This window comes from Haliotis rubra, unplaced genomic scaffold (genome assembly GCF_003918875.1).
Source record: "Haliotis rubra isolate DU_JTF1 unplaced genomic scaffold, ASM391887v1 Scf335, whole genome shotgun sequence".
NCBI lineage: Eukaryota > Metazoa > Mollusca > Gastropoda > Lepetellida > Haliotidae > Haliotis > Haliotis rubra.
Window position 1 is genome coordinate 799,494 of NW_025767008.1, and position 24,927 is coordinate 824,420.

The 24,927-nt window shown below is 42.3% G+C and overlaps 1 pseudogene; it reads right to left on the minus strand.

Annotated features, from left to right (window-relative positions):
• The window catches only part of LOC124284374, a 39,238-nt pseudogene extending 15,042 nt beyond the window's left edge, over positions 1-24,196 (minus strand).
• Between the last annotated feature and the right edge of the window lie 731 nt (positions 24,197-24,927).

Below are 24,927 nucleotides of genomic sequence, written 5' to 3' on the forward strand. Positions count from 1 at the left end.
TTAAATGTTGGGGGCTGCGTTATGGTGAGACTTTATTACCTTCAAGTCAAGGCGTGTTGTGCCATATGGATACCTGCTTTCCAGCTCAGGTGTTCGAGGTGAAACCTTCATTCCAGTTGCGCTATATGGGTATGAGTAACTTCCGTGTACGCTATATAGGAAGGCGTACCTTCCGAGTCGGAGATTTTCAGTGGAGGGCTTACTTTGTAGGTAAGTTTCAAGGGGAAACTTACCTCCCATTTCCGGAGCGCGTTCAAGGGGAATCCTACCTCCCATTTCCGGGGTGCGTTCAAGGGGAAACTTACCTCCCATTTCCGGGGCGCGTTCCAGGGAAAACTACCTCCCATTTCCGGGGCGCGTTCAAGGGATAACTTACCTCCCATTTCCGGGGCGCGTTCAAGGGGAAACTTACCTCCCATTTCCGGGGTGCGTTCAAGGGGAAACCTACCTCCCATTTCCGGGGCGCGTTCAAGGGGAAACTTACCTCCCATTTTCAGGGGTAACTTACCTCCCATTTCAAGGGGAAACGTTCAGGGGAAACCTACCTCCCATTTCCGGGGCACGTTCAAGGGGAAACTTACCTCCGCCATTTCCGGGCACGTTCATGGGGAAACCTACCTCCCATTTCCGGGGCGCGTTCAAGGGGAAACTTACCTCCCATTTCCGGGGCGCGTTCAAGGGGAAACTTACCTCCCATTTCCGGGGCGCGTTCAAGGGGAAACTTACCTCCCATTTCCGGGGCGCGTTCAAGGGGAAACCTACCTCCCATTTCCGGGGCGCGTTCAAGGGGAAACTTACCTCATTTCGGGGCATTTCAAGGGAAACCTACCTCCCATTTCCGGGGTGCGTTCAAGGGGAAACCTACCTCCCATTTCCGGGGTGCGTTCACGGGGAATCCTACCTCCCATTTCCGGGGCGCGTTCAAGGGGAAACTTACCTCCCATTTCCGGGGCGCGTTCAAGGGGTAACTTACTTCCCATTTCCGGGGCGCGTTCAAGGGGAAACTTACCTCCCATTTCCGGGGCGCTGCTGATGGTGAAGGGATGCCACTCATGCTTAGCAATGTCTGGAATCTGCAGGAACACGTAGTCTCCAGGTCGGTACTTCATATTGGAAGGTTTTGTGATCACAAGATGGGTCACCTGGAGAAAGTTAAGGATCATTTCAATAAAACATGTTTTCCAGTCTCTGCGATATTTCAGACCACAGAGGATGAATGTATGTTACCGCGTGTCACCAAGTCGGACACATCTGCAGTCCACAACGCGTTTGTAGTCGCAACATTAACGGAAGATTATTGCAGGGCTACAATTTTCTTTTGTGGAAGAGCCCTCTGTACCTAATTGTTTTGTCCAACAATACCGTATGCCAAAATAACGTACAAAAATGCGTGTCGTATGTATATCATCTTCGACATTATGCGTCCAGTTTGGAAATGTCCTCCTCATGTCTACCATAAGACCTATTTAAAACCTTAATGAATCCTTGCATGTTGTATCCTTGCGCAAGAGTCATAATTATGATGATCAATGCTGATGAAAAGGGCATGATCGATTCAATAGCAAAAGTTATGAAACTAAGCACCAAGTCTGGAGGTGTTGGAATAATGCTCGACATTAAGGAAAAGTTCACCATTGAAAAAGATGAAGGCATCAATCTTGTCACACCGTGGAAGGTTTGAATATATGCTTTATCAACTCTGGATAGATTCTTTGGCCTACCTTTGAGGGCAGAAGGTTGACTTCCGTAATAAACGTTTTGCCGTATCTAATTCTCTTGATCACTTTAGACCTAAACAGTTTCTCCAGAATAAACATGGCACCGGGCACTAAGAACCATTTCCAGAAGTGACGCCCGTGTAGAATCAGCAAGATCCAGAAGATCACGTACAGCATGTGCGTCCAGTAGAACACCTGTACAGAGTGAGTGAGTGAGTGAGTGAGTTCAGTTTTACGCCACTTTTAACCATATTCCAGCTATATCACGGCGGGGGACACCAGAAATGGGCTTCACACATTATACCCATGTGGGGAATCGAACCCGGGTCTTCGGCGTGACGAGCGGACGCTTTAACCGCTAGGCTACCCAACCACCCCTCCTGTACAGAGAGTGAACCAGTGAGGCGATTTGCTGGTTGCTTGGTTGGTTGACCAACATTTCAGTTAATATGTAACCATAATACGTTCGACGACTGGCCTTTCGGTAGACTGCACAAGATAATTTGTGTTCCACTCTCACAAGTGATTTTTTCACTGTGAATTGTCACTGAGATTTTTATATTTTACGTCTCTGAAAATATCCACTCTAGTGTGGTATAGTTTTTACGGTCTCCATAGACAGCCAGTCGCAACAACATGACACAGGACAACCAGCAGAAAACGGTGCCGGTACAGAACTAGATATTGTTGTGGTTAATCACTCATGCACATATGTATAACACAAGCTTAAATCCCAGAGTGGTGCATTCAGGTCAGAGGGTATGCCTGCATGCATACATATTTCGTTATGATTATTCTCAGTTACCTGGAAATTTCCACTCCTCCTGACGAAGGGCATGGAGCAGATGAACATGACGACGAAGACGACGACGAGCAGAACGCCAGAGAGGGGAGCGAAGCCGGCCACCCAGCCGATGTTGGCCTCGGTGGTGAAGATGAAGGCAGGCACGGTGAGGTTGAACTGACTCTCGGCTACCAAGACTGTAGTGTAAATTTGAGAGATAATTCACAAAATATGGTCAATCATTTTTCAAATACACAATGTAGTTTGTCAATTAAATGAAAGTGATATTGCTGGTTTGAGAATTAAGAGAACGTTGTTTAAAGCTGTCGACAATAATCCAGCAACTGTAATCTAAATTCATTGCGGCAAACCAAATGAGTAACTGAAAAATGGGCGAAGAACCACGCCTCCAGGACACACAGGCATATTATCACCTACATAGCATCCATGTCACAAGTACTGTGGCCCCTTCGTTCATACAGTGAATGACAGACAAGACCACTGACATGTATTCTTGCTCAAGCAATTTTTTTTTATGTTGATGAAGTGATAAGTCAACTCAGAGTCATAACACTGTTACGCAGACTGGGAATTAAAATCTATATCTGCCGAATAATAATATTTCTTACTTGCGTTTCCGATATGCATTCCAGTATGCAGAATTGTAAACAGCATTATCAAGATGCCTGTCAACTTGTGGAACATGATATGTTGGTCCAGCGGAAGCACGTGACTAACCGGCGTCGCACGCAGCCAGGTAATGCACTTCCGCAGCATGAGGACAACGATGAAGGTGCAGTCGAAGTTGAGACAGAGGCCGCATCCTCTGGCTACTATGATGCACCAGTTGGATGTGCGATAGTTCCAGCAGCCCACGGCAAACAGGATGCAGTTGAGGAGGATCAGGGTGGCAAAGAAAGCTATCTTCCGGAGGTTGTTGAGGAAGTACGACTTCGAGAAGTAGTAATGCAGACAAGGACACTTCTTCTCCTTTGATGGTGCCTTTAAGAATTGCTCCACGCTGTTTTGGAAAAGTTTAATGAAATACAGTACGTCGATGTAGAGAATGTGTTTGTTGATGTAGAGAATGTGTTTGTTGATGTAGAGAATGTGTTTGTTGATGTAGAGAATGTGTTTGTTGATGTAGAGAATGTGTTTGTTGATGTAGAGAATGTGTTTGTTGATGTAGAGAATGTGTTTGTTGATGTAGAGAATGTGTTTGTTGATGTAGAGAATGTGTTTGTTGATGTAGAGAATGTGTTTGTTGATGTAGAGAATGTGTTTGTTGATGTAGAGAATGTGTTTGTTGATGTAGAGAATGTGTTTGTCGATGTAGAGAATGTGTTTGTCGATGTAGAGAATGTGTTTGTCGATGTAGAGAATGTGTTTGTCGATGTAGAGAATGTGTTTGTTGATGTAGAGAATGTGTTTGTCGATGTAGAGAATGTGTTTGTCGATGTAGAGAATGTGTTTGTTGATGTAGAGAATGTGTTTGTTGATGTGAGGAGCTCTTACGTGTGGTTGTGTTCATTGATTCCATATCATGGAGATCAAGTCCACAACATCTACTGGTTGGTTGGTTTTTATTTAACGCCACACTCAGCAGTATTCCAGCTATATGGCGGCGTTCTATAAATAGTCGAGTCTGGACCAGACAATCCTGTGATCAACATCATGCGCATTGATCTACGCAATTGGAATACGATGACACTTGTCAACCAAGTCAGCGAGTGTGACCACCCGATTCCGTTACTCGCCTCTTACCACAAGCATGTAGCTACATGTAAAACATCACTTGTTAATGAAAGTCTGTGTAGATTTTAATTTAAGCCATAAAGATAATCACAAAAAATTCACAGATGTTCTTCACCCAATATACCGGTACAATACGTTTGAAAAGCGTATTGTGGCACACCGGTAATACTGTGGAGATCTACCAGTCTTCTCTATCCTCAGAGTGAGTGAGAGAGTTTTGTTTTACGCCGCTTTTAGCAATATTCCAGCGATATCACGGCGGGGGACACCAGAAATTGGTTTCACACATTGTGCCAATGTGAAAAATCGAACCCGGGTCTTCGCCGTGACAAGCTAACGCCTTAACCACTAGGCCACTCCATCACCCCTACTATCCTCAGACAAAAATTCTGTTTGGTGTAAACGGATAAACATAGGTGTGAAAGTTAGATGAACTGGAAATTGGTGATGACACCAGGTGTTCGAGAACAAATATTCATTTCAAACATGGAAACGTTTGGAATCGTCTAACTTTCAGCTCATTGTGTCAATATAAAATCAGCAGCAGCATATACTGAATGCTGTGAATACTGTTTGCTTTGCTTTGCTTTGCTTTGCTTTGCTTTGCTTTGCTTTGCTTTGCTTTGCTTTGCTTTGCTTTGCTTTTGCTTTGATTGTTGTCGCCTCGCGTCGCGCTATTTAAGCAATATTCCAGCTATACGACGGCGGTCAGAAATTGAGTGTGGGCCAGACAATCCAGTGATCAACAGCGTGAGCATCGACCTAAGCAATTGGAGAACTGAACGACAAATACACACAAGTAAGTACATTTTCAAAATGTTTATAACTTAACTCACATTACTCAGTGCAACGTGTAATTTGTCGCTGTACGTAATATGACGAGGCCTTTTGTGTAGATCCTAATATGTGTTTAGTTTTAAACAGGTTCTTTAAAGGATAATCAACGCATAGGACAAATATAAAGTATAGTCCCCGTGAAGAATTATGAAAAAATAGGATTTCATTCGATAGTTTAGAAAATGTTTTCATTTACACTCACGTGAAACTCAGGTTCTCTTTTAACCCGGGTTGTCTTTCAATCGCAGATTCGAGTTCCTCTATTGAAATCTGTCCACTGTTGTCTTCATCTGCGTCCTCAAACAATGCCTGAGTCAACAGTTCTAGTTCCTCCTCTCCCAGCTTCACCGAACTCTCCACCATGCACGACCGTAACGCCGTCCGTAGCTCATCGATGTCGATATAACCGTCACCTTAAAGAAAAAACAGTGTATACACCATGTGGATATAACCGTCACCTTGAAGGAAGAACAGTGTATACGTTATGTGGATATAACCGTTACCTTGAAGGAAGGACAGTGTATACGATATGTGGATATAACCGTCACCCTGAAGGAAGGACAGTGTATACGTTATGTGGATATAACCATCACCTTGAAGGAAGAACAGTGTATATGTTATGTGGATATAACCATCACCTTGAAGGAAGAACAGTGTATACGTTATGTGGATATAACCGTCACCTTGAATGAAGAACAGTGTATACGTGATGTGGATATAACCGTCACCCTGAAGGAAGGACATTGTATACGTTATGTGGATATAACCGTCACCTTGAAGGAAGCCAAGTGTATACGTTATGTGGATATAGCACAAGTCAGATTAGGTGGATTAAACTGTCAGCTAAAAGAAAGAACCGGAACCGAGATGGTAGAATAATATAGAAAATGTCAATGTTAAACATCCACGTCCGCCATTTTGAAAGAAAACGTTCCACATGCAACCTGACATGCGAACCCATGCAGAGGTAAGGAAGGTGTCAAGTGCTTGAATATGTTTTATCAAACTTACAATTGTGATAACGGAGAAGTAATTCTAACCATTTTCATCGTAAACCTCAAAGAGGAACTTCAGTTTTTCTGTCGATGGTCCGACACTCAAACGCCTGACAGCAGATACCAGTTCTGACACTTCCACCGTGTCGTTCTTGTCGGAGTCAAACAGCTTGTAGAAACGTCTGGCGAGAAAGGACTTAAGACAAAATAAACTATCTGAACATGTCATCAATGGAATTTGTACATTCAGTATTCAATGCACGGGAAACTCGGATCGGGTGCATATTCTAGAAGACGTCAATGCAGGTTGGTTTGTTTCGGAACACCGCAGGTAACAGTATTCCGGCTGTATGATGTAACAGTATGGTGTATATTCCCTGACATAGGTGGATACTGTGAGACTGTAAATGTTTGGGTGTGGATCACCAAACTGGTGTTTGACAACGACGCAATCGTGATACACCCGTTACGATCCGGGTTAGAATTTGTCTTCAGCAACCCATGGATCAGGTGGTCAGGCTCGCCGACTTGGTTGACACATGTCATCGTATTCCAATCGCGTACATCGATTCTCATGCTGTTGATCACTGGATTGTCTGGTCCAGATTCGATTATTTACAGTCCGCCGCCATATAGCTGGAAAACTGCTGAGTGCGGCGTAAAACAACCAACAAAAGATCACATATACTCTAGGGGGTGCAAATACATAAATCACTAATTGGCATCGTTGCAAATGAATGCCTGTCATTAAAACAACTCATATCGATCTTTAATTAACTTAAATCGACCTTTTTGACAACACATTGATCCCATTTCTGTGTTTTTTACTTCGGTATTTAATCATGTCATGTAAAAATATGACGTCTACTACGTATGATATTAAAAATTGACATTTGATTTATTTGAATCAGTAAACTAAACAACCCTACTTTGCCATTGCTAGAAGAATCTGAAAATTTACTTAGGCAAATAGGTACATGTAGTTTTAGCACACAGCATATGCTTATATGTATTTCTTATGCAGCAATGAAGTTCTGTTCGTATTCTCAAAACAGTGTCGGCCCATAAGTTTTCACATGCAATACAGCAATTAATACTCCCTTGTTGTAACCCGTGTTAGGTGGTATAAACCTACACATGTTATTTGTCATCATTTACTTGATGGTCAGTTAATGAATTCATAACAGGTTTAATTAGATTACCCAACAAAGGTTCCCATTTGGCATTTCTTGTGTCTGGAGTAAATATTCAACATTATAAACATCGATCAAAGGATTAACCGATAACACGCTGATTGATTAATTACTTTTATCGTACACAGCGGATTTGTCAAAAGGTAGTGTTTATGTATGTAGATTTACTAATCTATACTGAATACACTCTGCCGTGTCTGTGCCTGTGTAAAAACAACGTCCTTCTTTCAAAGGATTAACACCGCCAATACATTGATTGCTCATTATTTGCTAAATTACTTTTTTTTAAAGAATGGCGGACATTATGCAATTAGTTGCCAGGTGTGCTATCTTGGGTGACCAATGAGACTATACACCAATGTGAAATACCTGAAACAATATATCACTTTTTCGTATATTAAACTGTTAAAAGACACATCACTTGGAACAGCTGCAGATGAATGTCATATCACTCGTTTTTGTGGATATAGATGGATACATTCCTCGAACAAGGTAATAGCCTGACATTGTTCATATAACTTTAATCTGTTTTAATTTTAATATTTGCATTTTGTTTTTATTCATTTGTCGTAGCATTCAACAGAATCATTCCTTTCGCCGTGAAGTGTAATGAGACAGACAACATACACTAGGGCGCGTGTGCGAATTATGATTCACACTGGCAAACTATAAAATGTTTAGATATTACGGCCCTGTTATAAATTCACTGTAAGTATCAGCAGATCGCCTGCTTTTTATTAAGTTTCAAAATGCATACAAGTATGATGATAAACGAATAAGGATCATAAGAACAAATATAAAAGACGTACATTGACTAGTATCTACATATTGGTGAGTGGACGTTAACCACTTGAATGTAGCAAGAAATTTATCGCGCAGTATTGTCACTTCGACCCCAACCTCGCTTCCGTGGAAGAAATCGTTATGTTATAAGTTGTGTCATGCAATATCCTTTTGGTCATCAATCATATAAATGTTTTACTACAACTAGTAAGTAGTTTTGATTTGTTAACTTTATGAAAACAAACCATAATCTCATTGATTCTCGAACAGACTTTAGTCCGTGACGTCACGATTTTTAAAAATGGCGGTGCCCTGTCGCAAACATCCGCCAGTCTGAGGATAATGCTGTTTAGGTTTGTTTTCACCGAGTTACAAAATCAAAACTACTTTCTACTAGTACTAAATTATGTATTTGATTGATGAGCAATAGAATTTTGCATGACATAGCGTATAACATAACAATTTCTCTCGTGGAAGCGAGGTGGGTGTCAGTATAATACTACTTATTGATTATTATTGTCACTTCGAACACAACCTCGCTTCCGAGGAAGAAATCGTTATGTTACAAGTTGTGTTATGGGAAATCTTTATGGTCACCAATCATCTACATATTTTACTACAACTAGTAAGTAGTTTTGATTCTTTAACTTTCGTCAAGCGAACTGAACAAAAGTACGATATCGTTTCAGGCTTCCACAACACTCACAAACATAACCCATTTAGCACGAACTGCGGGGTCCTGTGGAAATCTGTGCATTGTGACACCATCGCCCGACCCTTAGGAGCAATTGACGACAAAGCAAGGACTCGGCATGTCTTCGTTGATGTCGAGAAATCATCAAAATGACGAGCTTGCTACACACTTTATGTACAACTAAATGAAAATCCTTCCTCATATGACGTCACTGCAGTGCTCGGGTTACGTAACCTGTCTGTGGTTTCGTTGGCGGGCGAGAGTGAAGCAGGCGACGTTTTGGCAACTTTTAATCGCTCGGTATTACTTAACCACACGTTTTGTAAGAATGAATTTGGTGTTCCACATAAGACTAACCACAAATCTTTCATATGTAATAGTTAAAAGAGTACAAAAAACAAAGTTTATTTGTTCTTTAACAAAGTGCAGGATACGGTTGCTTCTCATAAGCCCTGACATAATAATAATACAGTAGATTTGTTATGCGCCAAAACTTCAGGCACTTGGTGTCTGCTCATGGCGCTACACAAAATTAAAAAACACTGCAGTAGAGGTGCTATATTTTCACTGGTATATCAATCTTTATAGAACTTTTGGAAGAGATGAGTCTTTATGCAGCTTTCAAAGATTGTCAATGATGGGGATTTCTTTATTCCCAAGGGAAGATCGTTCCACAGAGTTGGGGCCATGTAAGCAAATGATCTCTGTCCATACTTTTTGAGGCGGGATTTCGGTACTTTAAAAAATAACTGATCAGCAGATCTTAGTGTCCGAGAAGGTTCATATTTCTCAATCAATTCTGTCAGATAGGCAGGACCCGTTTGATTGACACATTTATATGTCAATGTGAGACTCTTGTATTGGACTTGAGCTTGGACTGGGAGCCAGTGTAGGGAAGTTAGCACTGGTGTTATATGTGCACACTTCCTCGTTCGGGTCACGATCCGTGCTGCAGTGTTTTGGACCCGTTGGAGTTTCGCAAACGGTTCCTGGGTTAGATTTCCCAACAAGCTATTTGCATAATCAAGTCTTGTCAATACAAGTGTTCTTGCTAGCATATGTGCCATATCAGTAGAGAGAAGATCTCTAATGGAACCAATATTAACATGCTTCTCAAGACCCTCTACATGTGCACACGATAACATTGTCTTGAAAGCGTTAATCACACCATACTGGTAAACATAACGGTGGAAGGAAGACAGGGCAGGACATATTGTCTGACATGGTTCCTTATGTAAGGCTTGTCATACCCTGAAATCCTTATTTTGACCAGGCAGCAACACTAAAAGAAGCAATACAGTTACAGAAGGCAAACATTCTCTTTTGCGGAGGTAGAATTCACAAGATTTACACCGTGAGCTGAAACCACAGTTCACGGCTGTCGTTTCTGATGGAACAAAGGTGCGACCATTCGAATAGCAATTGTATGTAGGGGTGGAAATTAATGGATGTCAACTTCTTTTCAATAAAGTTCCTATTAAATTTAAGTTAAATTGTAAACTAAATATTATCTTGCAGTAGTAATTAACGGATGTCAACTTCTTTTCCAATAAAGTTCTTAATAAATTAAATTTAGATTTTAAAATTTTATACTATCTACCGGGGAAAATTAACGGATGTGAACTTCGTTTTCAATAAACATCCCTATTAAATCTAATTTAAATTGTACATTCAATTTTCATTAAACTTAATTTAATAAAGAAGTTGATGTAAATAAATGTTCACCCTAAACGGCATTCGAAGACTTATTACTATTACATGGATATTTATATAGCGCTATAGTCCATCCCATGTGGGGACGGTGGGGTAGCCTAGTGGTGAAAGCGTTCGCTCTTCACGCCGAGGAGTGTGATGCGTGAAGCCCATTTCTGGTGTCCCCCGCCGTGATGTCCCCCGCCATGATGTTGCTGGGATATTGCTAAAAGCGGCGTAAAACCTACTCACTCACACACTCTATCCCATGTGCATGCTCAAAGCACTTGATCTCAACCTTGATTTGGTGAGGTGAGGTGAAATTGGGTTTAACGCGTAAGTCGTGCTTGAAAAAATTTCGCTCATATGACGACGTGCATGCGTGTGTATGTGTACGTGCGGCTGCTTGTACTAGCCCACACAGAAGCTGGTTTTATAGTGCTTTGCCACTGACATACCATGCCGCAGTGAAGCATCAATACCCCACTCAGACACATTATACTGACTCCGAGCCGACCAGTCCTTGTTGTACCCATTAATGCCGAGCCCCAGGTCACCTTGATTTGGAGTGACCCCAGATTAATGCTTGCAGCTACATATAGTCGTGGTGGTTGTGGTGTTATATGACAGGACATTACCACAGCATTAAGCAATCAAAGTTGATGTACTCACGTCTCTAACGTTGAGGGACCTCTTGAAAGTGGTGTAGTCAATCTCAGTGTCGGGTCCCACCCTCTCCGACAGCTGAACCTCCAGAGACCGAACGATGCTGTCTTCACTGACACAACACACGGGAAATATGTTAAGATGTGAAGCTGTGGAAATGTTAAGCTAAAATGACTGGGAAGACCAATCCATATTTAGAGAAGGTTCATCTGGTAACTGATTTAGAGATATCACAATCATTTGTATTTACAATTAAAGGAAATATTGTTAAAGGTCACATGCAACCAAAAAATCAAACATAATTAAAACACAATTGTCACTTATTCATGACATATAATATACATTGCTGGTTATGAAAAAACATATAAACATAATTATAAGCGTACAATCGCAAATCAAAAGTGCAATATTGTGTACTTGGGTTTACTTCCCATTAAATTACATTTGTGACGTCATTCCATTGTCTGCTCGCTCCATTACTTTTCAGGAATGGAGCGATGTGTACAAGCTTCAAATTAAAGACTTCATTTTGTCATTTTGGCCTATAACTTTGATAACAGAAATATTCCCAATACTTTGAATGTAATTTAAGTAGGGTAATATCCTCGTAACTCTCCATTCCTTCAAAACAATGTGCCTCGGCCCCTCCGGGGCCTTGGCTCCATTATTTATAAGGAATGGAGAGTTACTCGGACATTACCCTCTACAGAAACGAAGCAGCCGGGATACCGAACCCAGTCAGAGCGGTCGGGTGTGCACTCAAGTGTAACGGCTGGTTCATTTGCAGATTCCCTCACGGCTCATTGTGTGTGTATATATAGAGATGTTGGGTTTTGTAAATACATGCTCATTTTTTGTGTATAACATTTTGCAATCAACAGACATCATGAAATGTCATGTGTTCAAGTATCACACCTGCCTGTCTGTGTAATTACATAATGTGACAGAGACCGAACTCGGGCCATAAATCAATGGGTTTTGTTTATGGTGTATAGCCTGATTGGTGTTAAGTTCAAATTGCATGTGGTCAGTGATCGCAGTTGTGTATTGAATATTGTCATTAGCAGACAGGCAGGCAGACACACAGGTGTCAATAAAACAAGACATTGAGTTTTGTCTGTGACAACGACATATCTATATCACAGTTAGAAATTCTTTCAACGCTAAATAATGACATTGCTTTTAAGTATCGAACTGAGAAAGTGACTCGGTAAGAAGAGCGTGTGGTGAAATAGACAAATGAAATTATATAAACAGTTTATTTACTGTCATAACATATAAAAAGCTCGCGCCTGTGAGATATCAACAAAACATTAGGAAAATAGCTCACACCAAAGCCTTCACCGAGCTTCCAAGTTGCGCGAACCTATTTCACTGCGCACGTGCTATGAGCGCAGCCCAGCTGTTGAAACCAGTTTTTCCCCGAAAAGTCGGGGGAAAATTAGTGAATCGTTTCAACTCCGATTTCGCGCGGTTTTTTTCATCGCGTTATTTTTCAACTTTATAAGTTGAATTTGCATTTTTGATGATTTGTTTTGGTAAGTCCATACCGAAAGGTATCAGAATCTGCAAAGTTGTGTTTTACGTTGCATGTGACCTTTAAAGATATGATGGCACTGATTTTTAAAGCAAAATAACTATTCCTATTCTGCTTATACAACACTTTTAAACTTAGGTTTCACTTGTCAAAGTTGACAATCATGTGACCATATAACAATCATTTCTGATTAAACCAAATTATGATAGTTGGTTTTTTTCTGAAAGATTTCCTATGAGGCAACCTATATTAGCAAAATATACTGGGTGGCGCTTAACTTTTTATTCACAGTATGTATAATAATAATGAACATTTATCGTGCACCTGTACCCACCCACCTGCACATGCTCATGTACATATTATAGTGAGCGAGTGAGTGAGTTTAGTTTTACGCCGCACCCAGCAATATTCCAGCTACATGGGGGCGGTCTGTTAATAATCGAGTCTGGACCAGACATGTGGCTGGGAATATTGCTGGGTGCGGCGTAAAACTAAACTCACCCACTCACATTCTCAGTGAAGTAGAGATTGCTAAGTATGTTAAACCGCTGACTGTGTGCTGGCTATTAGGTTCCTCACTCTGAGAGTGTGGGTTTGAATCCCGGATGGAAAACACCATAGACAGGTACTAGAATGTATACTGAAAGCGTGATCACAAATTTTACAATTAGAAGATAAAGCTACTCTGTTTTCAATTTTGCGGTCCTTTATCGTTGATGTAAGAACGCTACATGTAATTCAGAAACAGGTCGCTGTAGCTTTACCTTCATTCTAGCACGACTGATAAGCGTTTAAACCCGGACTCTTTGGCGCCCATGACACAAGGCGTGAAGGGGCCTTTTTCCTGGAAATTGCTTGGAATCGTCCAGGTGAAGGAACGGGTTGAGTTATGAACAAAATAAGGCACTTAAAATAAGGCAACATAAATGCTATATTTCAGGAACCAATATGCGTGCATTTGTAGCATAAATATGTAGCATAAATAGATTTAAAAAAATACATTATATACTGTGAGCAAGAACAATTATTTGATTTTTCTCGAGCGAAGAATTATTAGTCTCCGCTACTGGAGGACAATCGACTCGCCCCAATTCAAGCAGTGAACTTGCTAAGACCTGACATGCCAGCTTTTATGTGGTAAACATGGACAATGGTAAATATGGACATTGGTAAACACGGACAATGGTAAACATGGACATTGGTAAACATGGACAATGGGAAACATGGACAATTGGAAACAAGGACAGTGGAAGGGGAAGTGGACGGGACGGACGGGGCCATGTTAGGACGTGTGGTCGATGTCATGCCCGCCAGATCTACCCCAGTTTGAAGTATGGCGGAATACTGCCGCTTTTGCGCTGCTGACGAATGTTCCAGCTTCGCGGTCAATCGGTCACTTTAATTAGCGGTCCTTAAACTGTCATTTAAGTACGGTTTTGATGAGCTCTCAGCCGATCAGAATCGAGTATCACACAATGTCGTGCTAGAATGAAATTTTATGCTGAACTGTAGCACTTCAAACCGACATTGTGCATTTCTTTGGAATCGTTGCTGATCCAAGAGCATCCGTTTATTCATCAGGGTACGGGGCGTTAGGGTAGCCTAGTGGTTAGAGCGTTCGCTCGTCACGCCGAAGACCCGGATTCGATTTCCAATATGGGTACAAAATGTGAGGTCCATTTCAAGAATATTGCTAAAAGCGGCGAGCAACAAAACTCACTCACTCACTCATTAGGGTACATGAGAGTTCAGCGAGGAAATGTGTATTGTGTTCGTCACTTTATGGCTGTGTAGTGTGAACAGCGTTTGCCCTTTCACCTGACGGGGAAATCTTTGCATAGCTCAGTAAAAGAATCTATTTAATCACTTCTATGTCACGTTAACCCGGTCATAGATACTTGACACGTAGGATCTAGACGATATAGTTGAACTAAGGCATACATGTTTAGTCATTGTCAGTAAGACTATCTTCTGTTATGGGCGCTGAGGATTTCTATTTTTACGTCAAACAGGATCTAACAATTCCGGTAGTGGGTGCAGTCATCCCTTTCCTTCACCTACAACAGAGGTGACAGTGGATGGAGATTATGCATGTGCTTCAGGACTTGTTCCCATGGTAATATATCACGACACAGGAGTCTACCGTTACCTAACTGTCACGGAATAAACGTGATTCATTGTCTCGCGTTACCCACCGTTATCAGCGAACATACATGTCAGATAGTCTAGTGGTACCCACCTATATCAGGGAATATTCATGTCAGATAGTCTAGCGGTACCCACCTATATCAGGGAATATACATGTCAGATAGTCAAGCGGTACCCACCTATATCAGGGAATATACATGTCAGATAGTCTACCGGTACCTACCTATATCAGCGAACATACATGTCAGGTAGTCTAGCGGTACCCACCTGTATCAGCGAACATACATGTCAGATAGTCTAGTGGTACCCACCTATATCAGGGAATATACATGTCAGATAGTCTAGTGGTACCCACCTATATCAGGGAATATACATGTCAGATAGTCAAGTGGTACCCACCTATATCAGGGAATATACATGTCAGATAGTCTACCGGTACCTACCTATATCAGGCGAACATACATGTCAGGTAGTCTAGCGGTACCCACCTGTATCAGCGAACATACATGTCAGATAGTCTAGTGGTACCCACCTATATCAGGGAATATAGCGGTACCCACCTGTATCAGGAATATAGTCAGATAGCGGTACCCACCTATATCAGGGAATATACATGTCAGATAGTCTAGTCGGTACCCACCTATATCAGGGAATATACATGTCAGATAGTCAAGCGGTACCCACCTATATCAGGGAATATACATGTCAGATAGTCTACCGGTACCTACCTATATCAGCGAACATACATGTCAGGTAGTCTAGCGGTACCCACCTGTATCAGCGAACATACATGTCAGATAGTCTAGTGGTACCCACCTATATCAGGGAATATACATGTCAGATAGTCTAGCGGTACCCACCTATATCAGGGAATATACACGTCAGATAGTCTAGCGGTACCCACCTATATCAGGGAATATACATGTCAGATAGTCAAGTGGTACCCACCTATATCAGGGAATACACATGTCAGATAGTCTACCGGTACCTACCTATATCAGCGAACATACATGTCAGATAGTCTAGTGGTACCCACCTATATCAGGGAATATACATGTCAGATAGTCTAGTGGTACCCACCTATATCAGGGAATATACATGTCAGATAGTCAAGCGGTACCCACCTATATCAGGGAATATACATGTCAGATCAGGGATAGTCTACACCTATATCAGCGAACATAAAATCCGGTAGTCTAGTCAGCGGTACCCACCTATATCAGGGAACATACATGTCAGATAGTCTAGCGGTACCCACCTATATCAGGGAATATACATGTCAGATAGTTTAGCGGTACCCACCTATATGTATCAGGGAATATACCCACGTCAGGATAGTCTCGCGGTACCCACCTATATCAGGGAATATACATGTCAGATAGTCTAGCGGTACCCACCTATATCAGGGAATATACATGTCAGATAAGTCTAGTGGTACCCACCTATATCAGGGAATATACATGTCAGATAGTCTAGCGGTACCCACCTATATCAGGGGATATACATGTCAGATAGTCTAGCGGTACCCACCTATATCAGGGAATATACATGTCAGATAGTCTAGCGGTCACACCTATATCAGGTAATAGACATGTCAGATAGTCTAGCGGTACCCACCTATATCAAGGAATATATATGTCATATAGTCTAGCGTTTCCCACCTATATCAGGGAATATACATGTCAGATTGGTTCACAGTACCCACCCATATCATGGAATATACATGTCAGATAGTCTAGCGGTACCCACCCACGTAATGTCAGATAGTATCACAGTACCTACCTCTGGCAGGGAATATACATGTCAGATAGTCTCACCGTACCTTCCTCTGCCAGGGAATAAACATGTCAGATAGTCTCACAGTACCTTCCTCTGCCAGGAAATATGCATGACAATTTGTCTCACGGTACCTTCCTCTGCCAGGAAATATGCATGACAATTTGTCTCACGGTACCTTCCTCTGCCAGGAAATATGCATGACAATTTGTCTCACAGTACCTTCCTCTGCCAGGAAATATGCATGACAATTTGTCTCACGGTACCTTCCTCTGCCAGGGAATATGCATGACAATTTGTCTCACAGTACCTACCTCTGCCAGGGAATATGCATGACAATATGTCTCACAGTACCTATCTCTCCAAGGAAATATGCATGACAATTTGTCTCACAGTACCTACCTCTGCCAGGGAATATGCATGACAATTTGTCTCACAGTACTATCTCTGCCAGGAAATATGCATGACAATTCGTCTCACAGTACCTTCCTCTGCCCGGGGAGTATGCATGACATTTGTCTCACAGTACCTTCCTCTGCCAGGAAATATGCATGACAATTTGTCTCACAGTACCCACATGTCTCAGGAAATATGCATGACAATTTGTCTCACAGTACCCACCTATATCAGGGAATAAACATGTCAGATTGTCTCACAGTACCTATCTCTGGCAGGGAATATCCATGATAATTTGTCTCACAGTACCCACCTATATCAGGGAATAAACAAGTCAGATTGTCTCACAGTACCTATCTCTGGCAGGGAATATCCATGATAATTTGTCTCACAGTACCCACCTATATCAGGGAATAAACAAGTCAGATTGTCTCACAGTACCTATCTCTGGCAGGGAATATCCATGATAATTTGTCACCTGTAATTCTGTACCATGTTCATTATTCAATCTTTAATAAGGACCTCTATCAAACCCCGGGTATTGCAGTGCCATAGAGACCCTGCTTTCCATAAGCATGTGTTTACTTTGCCACCTAAACCAACTCGCCCCGGCAACGAATAGGCGGATTCTTTGGTGCCCTAGATCCTGATTATAACAAGACACAAAACATCTGCTGTGATTGGTTGACCAGAACAACTCACAAACGGGTGTCCCACGTACCCGGATGACGTCTAACCACCCACACACATCCTTGTTGATGGAGTGATTCGGCAACTTGGCACCGGTTGTCTCATAACCCCTACAGCCCAGTACCCCTATAATTAGTGAAAAAAACACACGGCATTACCTGCACATAGCATACAGATAAAAAGGGAATAAGTAGAATGAAATCTTAAAGTGCAAAGAAAAGCAGACGACGTCAGAGTATAAGATTGTTGCGTGATAGTCTCAGGTAACAAACGCATCCACTCATCCATTGTATGATTTTTTTTTTTGTACAATGTTAGCATGTGAGAAGACTTCTGTGGTTACAGAGTTGCACAGGCGGATAATATTGATAATAACCGCATGCAAGAGTGAGTGAGTGAGTTTAGTTTTACGCTGCTTTTACCAATATTCCAGCAATTTCACGGCGGGGTACACCAGAAACGGCCTTCATACATTGTACCCATGTGGGGAATCGAACCCGGGTCTTTAGCGTGACGAGCGAACGCTTTAACCACTAGGCTACCCCACCGCGCTAGTGCATAGAAGAGATTTCAACGTGTTCCTGTATTTGGAGATTGAAGAGGTGCATGCATGACGCTGTTAAATGTGGGAGTGTGCGTAGGTGCGTCGTTATATCATTTGGTAGTGAAACATTCCTTTACTGTAGAAATCTGGGATATGAGTACGTGAAATCAGTGCAAATCATCCAAAGCAACAACTATGATGATTGTCGGCGATCAGAAAGTCGCTACAAATCATTACACTATCTCAGGACCCTTATCAGACAAAAGTGTCCAAAAAGCCCGAAAAGTGGCTTTTCAGCTGACACTGCTCTGATAGATGGTCACTTGTACACATGAATCGTCACCTGTTAATTCCATGCACAACTACCTAAAAATATTAATGAATGTCGACAATCGCCCTTCTAAGGAGATATTAAGGTCATCCGAATAGCTTCAGAACTGTAAGTCAGAACAGGTGACTTTGAATTCTGGACTAAAGTCAGCAGAAAGGGAGTGATTTCAAACTTGAGCGAGAAACCTGGGTCAAGCATACAGGAATGATCCTTGGTCCATTTGCACAGAGCGGTCGTAGAGCTACGACGACTGTAACTCGCAGACCTTAATAAATACGTACGATGGTTGAGCGATAAGAGCAGTTTATTAAAGTCATTGCTTTAACCCCTATGCTCCGAGCACCTGTTGTATCACATCGATCCAGAGCTCCCGCAACAGCTGGTACTAGAGTCGTCCTGATCCCACTCAACAATACAATCGTTGCGCTATGACTGTCCACGAGGCAATGTTATGGCAGTTTACTGCTCCTGCCGCTACAATAGCTTAGTGGGACAAGGTATTTGTACCGCTGACCATCGGCTCTCCGGGCTTATAATAAACCGACAGTGACGTCACTCTATTGTTCTTTGTGGACACTTTTTCTCGTAATATCCCTCAAATCTGACACAATCTCGCTTCCTCGGACAATTATCTAAATAATGTCCCTCTGTCCCGGGCAATTATCTTAATAACGTCCCTATGCCCCGGCATTATCTTAAGAACGCCCCTCTGCCCCGGGATTTTCTGAGGAATAGCCCTTTACTTTGAATTATTGCTTGTTTTGAACATTGATACTACTATGTCTTGCCATCAGTGACTGCCATCTTAAAATATGACATTATTGACAATTTCCAACATGAAGTGCTGACACCCAGTTTCGAACCCGCAACCCTTCGCTTACTAGCCTGGCGGTTTTATTCACTAGGCTACGAAAGACTGCGATTGTTTGTGGGTATGAACCGTGTGTTCCTCGCAAGACGGGTAGTGCGGACAACGCACGTGCACGGCACGGGTAGCGCGTGCGGAGCACGTGCATTGCGAGACGTCGGCTGCCAGTCTCATCCCATTTGATTTCAACAGTAAATACCAAATATTGAAATTATATCTAAAGTATATCTTCGGTCGGTTTATAAGTTGGATATAACATGACCCGTGGGCATTATTGAAAAGTAAGCCCGCGGGCATTTCCCAAGGGAAGAGGGCTTACTTTTCAATAATGCCCACGGGTCATGTTATATCCTACACATACACTTCAACCACTGGTGTCAATAAAATCATACGTGCCCTGGCACAATGGAATGCAGATGTATAGCACGAACATAACACAAGATCCAGCTATCTGTCGCACGTTCACAAGCGAAATATTAGTCTCCCCTACTGGAGGACAATCGACTCGCCCCAATTCAAGCAGTGAACTTGCTAAGACCTGACATGCCAGTTTATATGTGGTGAACATGGACACTGGGAAACATGGACAGTGGGAAACATGGACAGTGGGAAACATGGACAATGGGAAACATGGACAGGGGAAACATGGACAGTGGGAAACAATGGACAATGGGAAACATGGACAATGGGAAACATGGACAGTGGGAAACATTGGCAGTGGGAAACATGGACAATGGGAAACATGGACAATGGTAAATATGGACAGGGGGAAACATGGACAGGGGGAAACATTGTCAGTGGGAAACATGGACAATGGTAATCATGGACAGTGGGAAACATGGACAATGGTAAACATTGAAAGTGGGAAACATGGACAATGGGAAACATGGACAGTGGGAAACATGGACAATGGGAAACATGGACAGTGGGAACCATGGACAGTGGGAAACCTGGACAATGGTAAACATGGACAGTGGGAAACATGGACAATGGCAAACATGGACAGTGGGAAACATGGACAGTGGGAAATATTGGCGGTGGGAAACATGGACAATGGGTAACATTGGTAGTGGGAAACATTGGCAGTGGGAAACTTGGACAATGGTAAACAGGGACAGTGGGAAACATGGACAATGGTAAACATGGACAGTGGGAAACATTGTCAGTGGGAAACATGGACAGTGGGAAACATGGACAATGGGAAACATGGACAATGGGAAACATGGACAGTGGGAAACATGGACAATGGGAAACTAGGACAGTGGGAAACTTTGACAATGGGAAACATGGACAGTGGGAAACATGGACAATGGGAAACATGGACAGTGGGAAACATGGACAATGGGAAACGTGGACAGTGGGAAACATGGACAATGGGAAACATGGACAGTGGGAAACATTGGCAGTGGGAAACATGGACAATGGTAAATATGGACAGTGGCAAACATGGACAGGGGGAAACATGGACAGGGGGAAACATTGTCAGTGGGAAACATAGACAATGGTAATCATGGACAGTGGGAAACATGGACAATGGTAAACATTGAAAGTGGGAAACATGGACAATGGGAAACATGGACAGTTGGAAACATTGTCAGTGGGAAACATGGACAATGGTAAATATGGACAGTGGGAAACATGGACAATCGGAAACATGGACAGTGGGAAACATGGACAATGGTAAACATGGACAGTGGGAACCATGGACAATGGGAAACATGGACAGTGGGAAACATGGACAATGGGAAACATGGACAATGGTAAACATGGACAGGGGAAACATGGACAATTGTAAACAAAGACACGAATGACACTGGAGTATTATAAATGTCACACCTGCAGTATTTGCACTACAGTTTCTGTTTTCTATGTTGATTATTAAGAAGACTATGCACAGACATTCTGAAAATATCCGTCATCGGATCAGAAGGTCCGTGGATCGAATCCAAGCACGAGACTTAGAAATTTCTGTCTGACGGGGTTATGTGGACAGGGCGTCCGACTTCGGATCAGAAGGTGGGGACTCGCATGGGAAGGAAATGTTACGGATGGATGGAAGTATGACGCAGGGATTTTCGTCTTGCACATTAACACGGACATAAGTCAACTTGTGAGGGAGGACGTTGTCACCGGTGACGTAAATGACATCGACGACCACCCAAGACCAATGACCTTGATAACAAAGTCCTAATTCCTCTGGAAAGACGCAATACGAGGACCCATGCCGAAGGACGGTGTCGGCAATGGAGAGTGGAAGTTTCTCCACCAGTACCGTCAGAAGGAGGCTGTAGGGACCTGGTCTGTGGGCATGTTGTTCAATCAGATGCCCCTTCCCAACAACACACTCAGGAACGAATAACGCGGTGCGGACTTCGAGGAAACCGCATCGTACTGCAACATGGTACGGTTCATTGGTCTGATGACTTTTTTCTACAAGTTACCGACTGCCGTTGTAGCATATGGATACGTGAGTGAGTGAGTTTAGTTTTTCGCCGCTTTTAGCAATAATCCAGCAATATCACGGCCGGGGACACCGGAAATGGACTTCACACATTGTGCCCATGTGGGGAATCGAACCCGGGTCTTCGGCGTGACGAGCGAACGCCTTAACCACTAGGCTACCCCACCGCCCCACGTCGTAATGAAATGATCTACTGGCAAACAAGGATAAGTTGAGCACCGACCTGACAATTGACCCATATTATCATGTATGATTGCCGCCCACTGGCGTTGTCCGCGATCAAGTGAAGTGCTACACCGACCACGTGTGAGTCATATGAGCGGAATCAATTTCATCGTCATGTAATGCACGTGCACTAGCCTGCACCTGCTCTACCTGTCACAAACCAAATGGGTGTCCTCATTGCCGTGCACCGCCTACTTCTCGTAAACGCGTTCTCTGCGCTGGTCCAACTTGTCCTTGTTTGCCAGTATGCAGCTGGACGCTTTAGTGGCGGGTCAGTGATAGCGTTTGGTGGCGTTTCGTATGACTGCACGTTGCACTACCTGGGACACTAGCGTGTAGTGCTTGATTAATGCTTAGGTGTATATTTTGTATCATTACATTTAAGTGCAAGTTAATTTTAACGAGGAAGCTTACGATTATAATAAAACATTAGACTTAATATCGAAAATATGTTTCTCCTTGGCTAAGATTTTTTTATGATGACGGCAATGAATTTGTCGCTTAGAAAATAAGCGGTCATGGGTTATGAGAGCCATCTATTCTTCGAACAAACGTAAACAGGTTACGGCACCTCTGAGAAACGCAAATCCGCCAAACAAAAGGCTGGTTGTAATTATAGTCGAGAAGAAGAAACATTTGTATACAACGAAGCACATATATGCATGTGTTCTCACCTTTCTCCAAATTGTCTCTGATCACCCAGCAGTGAATGGGTACCCGGTTGGATAAGTCATGTGATAATTAACCTTCTTTATAGTCTGTTTGCAGTGAAAACGTACCGATGAATTTCACTTTAAACAAATAAGTAAATCAAGGGGGTAAGCGCAGTAGAGGGAACAGTGAAACAAAGGCACGTGCGGTACGTGGTGAGCGTTAACTTAAACTAGCCCTACTTGTTCTCGGTGTTTCATCTAATGTGCATACGCCCTTGTAATACAAACCAATAATAACGATTTGAAACTATGATCGTTTGTTAAACAAAGTTGAATAAAATTCTGAGATTTGAATGTTCAATTTGCAAGTTAAAATTATGAGGATTCGCAATCTTAATTTCGCTTTAATGGATTTACTTTTTTATTTAGAGTAAAATTCATCGGTTCGTTTTCACTGCAAACAGACCATAGTCACAGTTAGCTTGGGTCAACCGGGCCAATAATGTCCAATATGAAGTATGCTCTTAGAGCACGCTCGTGTAGTTCGGCGCCATATAAGTGGCTTTATCATATCATAAGTGAGTGAGTTTTAGACTGTTTTTAGAAATATTCCAGCAATATCACAACAGGGGACATCGGGAATGGACCTAATACACTCTGTACCAGGTGGGGAATCGAACTCTGGTCTTCGGATTGACGAGCGAAGACTTTAACCACTGACTACTCCTTCGTCGTTATTGTATTATAGTCACGATTCCTCTAACATCGCTAACCGAGATGTCATGATATGAGACCAGCATAGATATGTCATACCTGATATTCAAGGACTGACAGTTCTCATCCTTCTTCATCCTCTTCTCCCCCTTCCTCCCATTTGTAACATATTCTTTCAGCTCAGCGTCTTCAGGCTTGCCAGGTGGTTGCTGCGAATGGACGCCAGTTCCAGCAGGAGCTTCCTCATCCTCCAAAGACCTCCCCGTAGCTTTGTCCATCACGAGAACTATTTGGCCTCACAGGTGACAGACATCAGACCCCGTAGTTATAGTCCCCTCACATCCGTCTTACACAAGTAGGCGACAGTCATCCAATGAGATGCAGCTATGCGGAGTTATTGTTGTAGACAGTGTGCATATAACCTGATATCCTATACGACATCCCACACGATATCTAATGGTATACAGACTATACGGAACACTGCAGTTGATAACCGTGTAAGTTAATATTCATGGGGGAAAAGAACAATCTGTCTTTATTGTATAACATTATTCGGGCATCAGGCGTACGATTTATGATGTCATTAGATTGCAGTTATATTTCTAGACACCCTCGTTATATCCAGAATACACCGCCACAATAGCCCGTTAGGCTTGAATTGAAGCAGATGTTGTCCAACGTTAACGATCAGAGTTTTCTTGGGTTAGAAGCGAAGCTCCATATCCGAAGCAAATCCCCAAATGTCAACCTGTTATGCTCGCTTCACCACGTGCACATGTATACGTAGGCCTGTTTGTGCCACAGTCTAAAACATGTCGGTTTTAACATCTACTTTGATAATACAAACTTCTACGTCGATGATGCTTAATATGCTTGTTGTATATGCTATTACATTCAACTTCGGAGTAATTACTATCTGGCATCGAACATATCTTCTCTTGTAATCGACAATAGTTCCAGGTCCGTTTTATTTAACCCCTGTAATAATTCACGATGACGAATTCGTTTAATTTCCAGCCATCATTTGTTTCACTGATGCACTATCGGAACACTTCTTCATATAAACGTGTCGAAATTTGCGAGAAAGAAAATATTTTCAGGGACATTTTATAACGTTGATGCTTTGAAATGATTTCAGTTGTATATAAATACAAATGTACAAGATCCAATGAAAATAAACGACCGAAATCCTACCAAAGATATTTCTAAACAAAATTATGATCTTTGTATAAACTATATCCAACGTTTCTTTACATTATATCCAGCAAAGGGTCGTAACTCCACAACACAATATCAAGGACTCAGTAACCATCCATACATGAAGATGGAAGTGTAGGTAGATATTAGAATAATAAAAATATGTTTCTGGAATATAGTATTTCATTCATGGCACTAATGCGCTCCCATACAGTTGGGATATATGATATCACGCTCCATAAACCCACAGGTAGTAACAAAGAAGGTCCT